Source organism: Phyllostomus discolor, chromosome 13 (genome assembly GCF_004126475.2).
Source record: "Phyllostomus discolor isolate MPI-MPIP mPhyDis1 chromosome 13, mPhyDis1.pri.v3, whole genome shotgun sequence".
Taxonomy (NCBI): Eukaryota; Metazoa; Chordata; class Mammalia; order Chiroptera; family Phyllostomidae; genus Phyllostomus; species Phyllostomus discolor.
The window spans coordinates 8,004,917-8,012,895 of record NC_040915.2 but is presented as its reverse complement, the minus strand read 5'-3'; the positions used below and the strand labels follow the sequence as shown (position 1 = coordinate 8,012,895).

The 7,979-nt window shown below is 56.7% G+C and overlaps 1 long non-coding RNA gene across 1 annotated transcript; it reads left to right on the top strand.

Annotated features, from left to right (window-relative positions):
* The first annotated feature begins 539 nt into the window (after nucleotides 1–539).
* On the top strand, nucleotides 540–2,873 carry LOC118497926. The gene is made up of 2 exons (XR_004900441.1): nucleotides 540–2,509; nucleotides 2,607–2,873. It is a non-coding gene; the product is annotated as an uncharacterized LOC118497926 (long non-coding RNA).
* The last annotated feature ends 5,106 nt before the right edge of the window (nucleotides 2,874–7,979 follow it).

The following is a 7,979-nucleotide window of genomic DNA, read 5'->3' as shown; positions in this document are numbered from 1 at the left end:
GGTGACTCTGTTACAGAGGCTGTCCTGCGCACTGTCGGATGTCCTGTGGATGTCTGGCAACATCGCCGTCCTCCACCCACCTGAGGAAGGTAGCATATGCGCCCCCCCGCCGCTGTAACACCACAGGTGTTGGCGAATGTCACCTTGGGGATGAATTACCCCCAGTGGAGAACCGCTGAGTTCAAACACAATACGTATTTATTGTAGAAAACAAGACAAAAATAATCCCTGATTCCAGAATCCAGAGTAAATCCTGATAAGCTTTTGGAGAATGTCTTTCCAGACCTTTTTCCTGCATATATGCATTTTTTTTTCTAGAGGGAAGGTTTAAAATTTTTTTTTCTATTTATTGATTTGATAGAGAGAGAAACATCAATTTGTTGTTCCACTTATTGATGCACTCATTGGTTGATTCTTGTATGTGCCCTGACCAGGGATCGAACCTGCAACCTCCGTGCATCGGGATGATGCTCCGATCACCTGAGCTACTCCACCAGAGAGAACCACATATGCGTTCTTGCTTTTTTGTAAAACCGAGGTGCACAGAAAGCTGTTTGATAACTGGCGAGGTGGACACTCCCCTCGTGGCAGCTCCGCTCCGCTGCAGCCTTTTCTGAGCTCCGCTGGCAGCGCCGCTTCAGGAACCGCTGGCTGGAGGGCCCGGAGGATGGTGCGGGGCTCACCAGGCTTTCACCTCCGGCTTCCAGGGTCCAGGAGTCGACACGGCCGTTCACCTGGAGGTGATGTGCTGTGGGGGCTGTCTCACACTTACATGAGTGCGCTGCTTACAAAAAGTCACCCAGGCTCAGGGCTGCCCGGCCCAGAGCGTGGGCTTGCAGTGTCCCAGCCCTCCCCGGCCTGGGCAGGAGCCCGGCATCAGGGGCCTTTGGGGCCTTATCACTGTGTGCTCTGCCCTGGACGCAGCAGCTCCATCCTGCACTGCCCATTGGCCTTAGGACATGGGGACATGGGCTGCGTTCAGGAGAGCACAGGGGCAGCCACCCCTTTTCGTGTCTTTTCAGGCTCCACGACATTGACTGACCACAGAGGACGGACTGGGAGAAGGTCTGCTGCCGCTCCAGTGCCTGAGCTGGACTCTGGCACAGAGGGCAGGGAGGCAGGGCAGGTATCTGTCAGGTGCCCCTTTACCTGTCCAGGTGGCCAGTTTGGTGGTCAAGGCCCAGAGCCAGCTGGTACTGGCCACCCTGCAGGGGCCCCCAAGAGCTCCAACCAGCAAGATGTGTGCTCGCCAGCACAGGGCAGTGCTCAGCCCTGTCCATCTTGGCCTTAACCCCAGTGGTGGGGCAGCTACAGCCTGCCCTTGGGCCGCTGACCTGGCCAGTCCCGGGTCACACAGCCCCAGACTATGGGACACCACGGTGGACTTCGAGCTGTGGGTGTTGGGAAGGTGAGAGTTACTCTCCAGATGGGCAGGGAATTCCAGCGGGGGGACTTGCAGAGGTGTCTTAAGGTGCTCCCCAGAAAAGGAATGGTCCGCAGGAGAGAGCTGTGCTTTCTGTCCCCCTCTGGGGGGTTGCAGCCCAGCAGTGCCTCCCCCTCAGGGGAAGGCTCGGTCCCCTCTGGGGGACAGGAAGGAGAACCCTCTCCCCTCCTCCTCCCAGAACTCTCTGGGTACAGGCCTTGCGGGCAGGCCTGTGCTCTCCTCCCCAGCCCACTGCTTTAAGCCTGACATGAGGAACACTGGTGGGAAATCCAGAATGCTTCCTTCTGCCACATCTGGAAGTCTGAAGTCAGTCCTGGGAGGCCTGGTCAGGCCCTGCAAAGAGGCAGTGCCAGCCAGCTGTGCAGCGACGGGTCCGGAGGGCTGAGGTGGGCTTCCTGGCTCTGCCTCGTGTAGGGACAGCCCACCCAGCTGGGAGTCCCAAGGCCTGGCCAGTGTCCCTGTGGACACACAGCGCCTACCTGCAGGGCTACCGCAGCACCACTCCCTGGGACACACATACACACGTGTGTCGGTCTGGCCGCCACGCACATCTTCCTCACCATGCCTCTGTGCTCCCAGTACACGAACATCCAACCTGATTGAAAATAGGCGGTGATCTTGCTCAGCGCAGGAGCCAGCGGCTTCCCCCAGGGCATGTGAAAGGGCTCCGTAGACATCTGACTCTTCAGGGCCACGTCCAGCTCCATTGGGTGAGGTGCACCTGTGCTCGGATGAATCACAGGCACATGCAGGCCGGCCAAGGGCCTGGGGAGCGGCTGTCCCCAACCACGGCAGGTCTCTGGTGGATTTATGATTCAGGGTCAGGAATCCATAAACCACCTTTATCCCCAGGAAGGATGACGATACATTCACTCCAAAGAGGCCTCTGCTGGAGTCTTTGGCAAACCCTGTCAAAGCTGAAAACCACCAGACAAGGAAATTCCAGCAGTTCTGCGGGTCCCTGAGAAGAGGCAGGGGCTGCAACCAAGAAAGGAGACTTGAGTGGAAACCTGTGCTAACCTGAGCCCGGCAGTGAGTGTACTGGACTGTGTGCACGTGTTACGAGTACAGGACCTGCAGCCCTGCGGGAGAAGGCGGTGGGGCTGGTGGGGGGAATCGGCATGAGGGGGCAGACCTAAAGTCAGCGTTGGTGTTCCCCCAGAGAAACCTGCCTATCTTCTGAATGAGGAAACAGACCCAGAAAGGTGAAGACATGACCCCAAGATTGGACAGCACGTGAGGGCCAAAGCCAGGACCCCAGCCTTGGCCTCCCGGCCCGGGGCCCTGTCCAGGAGTCCTCCCTCACACAGTCCCCTCTTCCACACAGGGAGAAGCCCCAGACAGTGACTCAGAGCCCCTCGGCAGTTTTGCTGATAGATTTTTTTGTTTTGAAGTAAGATCTGCCTCTATTAAAGTCTTTAGGAAATTATAGTGATTTTGATTTTTTTTCAGACATGTTTGAATTACTCATAGTCTGGAATTCCCAGGCAGGGGGTGAGACTCAGAGAGGCTGCTGAGGAAGTTCGGGGCATAGGATTCGGGGTCAGCTGAATCTGAGTTCAAATCCCTCCTTGGCCACTGAATGTGCTGTCCCGAGCCTTGGTTTTCTCATCTGGTTTGGGTAACCAACACTAGCACTTAGTTCAAAGATTGCTGGGGGGCTACAGGAGGTAACAAGCAGAGAGTGCTTGGCCCCGAGGAGGCCTGAGTGAGCAGGCACAGGGGTTATTCCTTGGGCACCTGATCAAGCAGGAAGGCCAGGCTCTTGCTGGGCAAGCACAAAATCAGCCTGAGTAGAGACTTCAGACAGCCTGCTCAGCCTCATCATTCAGGAGCTGGGCTTCCTGGGTTTGAATCCAGCTCCATCACTGATCTGGGGCTAGTGGACTTCCCCTGTCTGAGGCTGTTTTCCTGCAGGAAAAAAGTCAAGGCAGATGACAGTGGCAACCATGCAAGGACCTGCATGTCCCGTGCTTAGAATGGCACCTGGCATGCAACTGGTGCTCGAGATGATCATTGTATCACCGTCCCTGTTCTTTCTGCCCATGCCCGCGTTTCCGGCAGGGTGGCGGCAGCTCGTGCTTCTGCAGAGCTGGTGGGAGAGTTTCCAGAGCCCTGTTTCTGCCAAATATGGTGTGACTTTGTACGTTTCTTGTTCAGCATGTGGCTGAGCCTTTGTCCATGCTGTTCCTTTGCCAGGAAATCCCTTAGTTCCTCATCGCCGCCCATCAGCACCCTTCCAAGGCCCAGGGCACTGGTTAGAAACATTCACTACAAGTTCAACAAGTATTTATCAAGTGCCTACTCTGTTGGAGCCCAGCACGGGTGTTAGCCTCTCCCTTCTTTGTTCCCAGCCCGTTTCTGTCCTGGAGCGCTGATTTGTTCCACCCTGTCCTGTAGCATTAATTTCTCTCTAAATCTGAGACAGTTAAGGGCCTCATAAACAGCGGCCAGTTTGTGCCCTGGCGGCTTCTCTGTCCTGGATTTTTCTCCCTGGCGACAGATCTGCCCAGGGGCAGCTTCTGTCCCGGAGCCAGTAGCGACCATCTGAGCATGCTCAGAAGGACCACGGGGTACCACCCCACTGCTGGGGATTCGAAGGCCTCGCAAGGTAGCCCCCAAAGGAAGACGAAGGCTTTCAGCTGTTGTTGTCAGTGTGTCTCCTCCTCCGTGGGCTGCGTGGAGATGAAAGTCTGAAGGAAGTGGAAGGCTGCTCTCTGACAAAAACACCGTATTTTTAGAAGCGCTCGGTGGTTCAGGATGTTTGCCCCGGCACTGCCTTTCAGCGGCGGGGGTGGGCTGGGGCTGGAGGCCCAGGGCTGCGACCTCCCTCAAGGGCTGGTGGGAGTGGGTTTCCGGGGGGTGAGGGCCCAAGGAGGAAGCTGGGGTGGGGGGAGAGCCTGTCATCATTGCTCTTTCCTGGTGACCAGAGCCCCCAGGCCATACACTTCAGGGCCAAGGAGGGGACGGTGGGGGGAAGATGGCTCCAACTCCTTTTCTCAGGGATGGGAACATAGAGGCCCCTCTCCACCCCCACCTGCAGCCTGTCCCCCGTTCCCGCTCTGAGGATTTGGGGCTTGCACACATGGAGCCCTGAGAGAACAATGCATGCATTCTGTAATCAGGGCTAATTGGTGTGGTTCGGAGGAGGAGGAGGAGGAATGCCAGGCGTTCGGGGGCAGGACATCAGCGGGTCTCTGAACCAGCCTCCCAGGCAGAGTTCACGGACAAGTAGATAAGCTCCTGGGGTCTGGGAAAGCTCGAATAGGTGAGAGGATGGCTCAGTGGCCCGGGCGCAAGCCAGGGCGCAAGAGCCAGCTGGGCCTGAACACAGGGAAGGATGGGAGACATGTGGCGGGGACAGGAGCTTGAAGAGACAGGAGGGGTGGCCTGCCCCTGCTCCCAGGTCTTCTGAGCTGGCCACCCCAACTTCTATAGGCCGTCATTTTCAAAAGTGCCTGGGGGAGGCGAACTGGCTGCTCCCCGCCCCCAGACGGGAGTCGGGAGAGGCGTGTTGGGGGGCTGCCCGGCCCTGCCCACCTCTCCCAGTGCCTCTACCTTATAATCAGGGTGGCCCTTCCTTAAAGTTCATGCCAAGATGTCAAACAGCCAGGCTATGATGGTGAGCTATAATTTATATCATTTTTCATATGGGTTATAGGCTCCAAAGGCTCCGGCTCCTTCAAATGGGAACCACATTGGAGAAGGGGTAGACCAAGAGGGCGGAATGTTCAGAAATCTGGTCCCAGGAAGCCACCTGCTTCTCATTTGGGATGTGCCTGGGTTTCTTGTTTGTTTCCAGTGCCCGGCTGGTTTTCGGAGACGGCGGGGCAGCCATGGATCACTGCCCTCGCCCGGCGTCTGCGTTGAGGCTGGGGTGAGCCTCTGTTAGGAGTCCCCCCGACCTCCAGCGCGCCCTGTGCGAAGCACGGCAGAGGCGGTTACAAGCACACCGCTGTCCGTCTGGGCCTGTCCCCCCAGAGCAAAGCCGCTTGGAAACAACCGAATGTGGCCCAAGCCCCAAGCCCCAAGCCCCAAGCCCGTGGGAGGCCGGGTGAGCCGGGCTGGTTCAGGGGGTGGAGGACTCTGGGCCCCCCAGGCACTGATTCCTGCACACCTGGGGGCAGCGCAGCAGGGCAGCCTCAGGCGCAGGCTGCAGCAGCGGCGAGGGAACCAAAGCCACGCACGACGTCATGGCTACGTCTTAGACACACGGTGCTGAGTGAACAGAGCGGAAAGAGTACAGACGCTCGGTTCCATTCCTGTCAAGTTCAAAACGGCAAAAACTGTTCTGTGGTGTCAGGGGAGGCAAGCCTAGGAGGTTAGACAAAGTTGGAAGTACTCTAAGAGTTGAGGCAAGAGTAAACTTTAGTGAGGAGGGAAGGGGAGGGCTTGGGGGCAGTTCCTAGGGGACAGGCCATGTTCTAGATCTTTTTTTTTTTTAATTTTTATTTATTGATTTTAGAGAGAGCCAAAGGGGGAGAGAGAGACATCGATTTGTTGTCCCACTTAGGTATGCATTCAGTGGTTGACCCTTTACATGCCCCAACCAAAGACCGAACCCGCAGCCCAGGCCCATGGGGCCGACGCTCCAGCCAGCTGAGCTGCCTGGCCAGGCCCTGCTCTGGCTCCTGAGTTTGGAGGTGGCCGCAGGAGAACCACCCTAATAATTCATTAGGCTGGACATTTGTGCTGTATGTGCTTTCCGGGATGTGTTGTTTCTCACCATGAAGAAGGCTGAGAAAACCAACCCAGAGGGACATGGACTGACCGAGCACGGCTCCCACTGCCCGCCCCCACCCCCCAGCTTGCCTCTTCTCTCCAGCCAACAGTTGCTCAGGGTCCCAGGAAGCCCTGCCCTTCCCCGGCCCTCACCCCAGTCAGCCCCCTCCCACCGGGCCCACCCAGCCTGGCTCAGGCCCCGGGCTCTCCTTGGTGCTGGTGGAAGCACAGGCTGAGGGGGCTTACTGAGCCCCAGAGAACCTGGAAGTTCAAGGAGCTATGAGTCCCCCTTCTTGGTGGCCCCTGGTCCACTGGGGGCCTAGCCCAGTGCTGCACCCCCGGGGACAAATTCCCTGCCTCGGAGAGATTCTGCATCACCCTTGCACGGGTCAGGAATCCGCAGGGCTGCGCAGACCCTCTCCTGGGTCCCTGCAGGGATTGCCTGCAGGCGGAGGAAAGGGGCCAGGGGACCTCTGTGACAGGCAGCCATCGGGTGGCCTCCGGCAGGACAAGATCCGCTCTCTCTGAGGGATGCCCTGGGGTGCCTTTCCGTGAACCAAGGGCTTATCTTTAGAACATGAAGACCTTTTTTTGAGGAAAAAAAAAAAAGAAAGAAGAATCTCTGATCTTCAAAGTTCTGTTTGCTCTTTCTGTTTTCTTCAAGAATATTGATCGATGAAGGCAAGTACTGCTGTTTAATGGGTGAAAGGGATCCCTCCATGTTGCTGTTGGAGAAGCCGTGGGAGAAAATGATTCATGGGGGGTGGGGGTCCCTAGGTGGGAGGGGCTGGTTTCCTCCTCACTCCCCGCTTCTGGGGGCAGATGAGTCTCCCCGAGGCCCCCACAGGCCTCCTGGCTCCTCCGAGGACCTTTCAGGTGAGAAACTTTCCACTGCCGCCTTATCTCGCAGCGCTCCGCAGGCCTCCTGGCAGCGACCACAGGTGCAGGCAGACGGGAGGCCCCGATCTGTTCCATTCTTTGTGCCAAGCAGAGCGGGGGCCGCGAACCCCAGCATGAAACGGCGCCCACAACCACAAGGCCCGGTGTGCGCCCTCTGAAACTGTAGGTAAAGGCGATTACCGGCAATTTCCATAGCTTGGTTTGTTTTTTGTTCAAAGGCCATGAAGGCCTTCTCAGCAGCAGGCCCAAAATACAGAGTATTCCCACCGCATGCCGCCCTCATAAATGTGCGATAAAGCTGTGGTCGCTTTGTCCTGGCTCTTACTTTTAACAGTCAAACCTTCAAGTTTGATGTCGAAACTGCTTTTTTCTTAAAGTGTACTTTGATGGCTCAGATAATGCTCCACGATAAGGGGCCGCCTTCAAAACCACTCACTGTACCTCGTGCTCACCATTAGGATGCGCGTCACTAGGGAAAATCAGGCGCCCGAGCTTATGAGAAGTCAGGTAGGAATGTGCTGAGTCTGTGAAATTCTCCTCTCTGCTGCCTTGTTAAAGATTTTGCATTAAAAAAAAAAAAGAAGAAAAGAAAAGAGAAGAGAACCAGGCCCATGTCAGAAGGGGATTTTGTGAGAGGAGAAAATGGTGGGCGATGTCCTAGAAAGAAATGTTCTCCCCGGAGAAAGCTGCTGAGAATCCGAGCATTCAATGCCCGTCGGTTTTCTTTAAAGTGTGTGGGGCGGGGAGGGCACGCCGAGAGTGGGAACGGACGATGGCAGCCTGGTAGACCGTGACTACCCACAGTAACATTCCTCGCCATCTTTTATATCGAAATAAAAACAGTTAGCGAAGGAAGGAAGGAAGGAAGGAAGGAAGGAAGGGAGGGAGGGAGGGAGGGAGGGAGGGAGGGAGG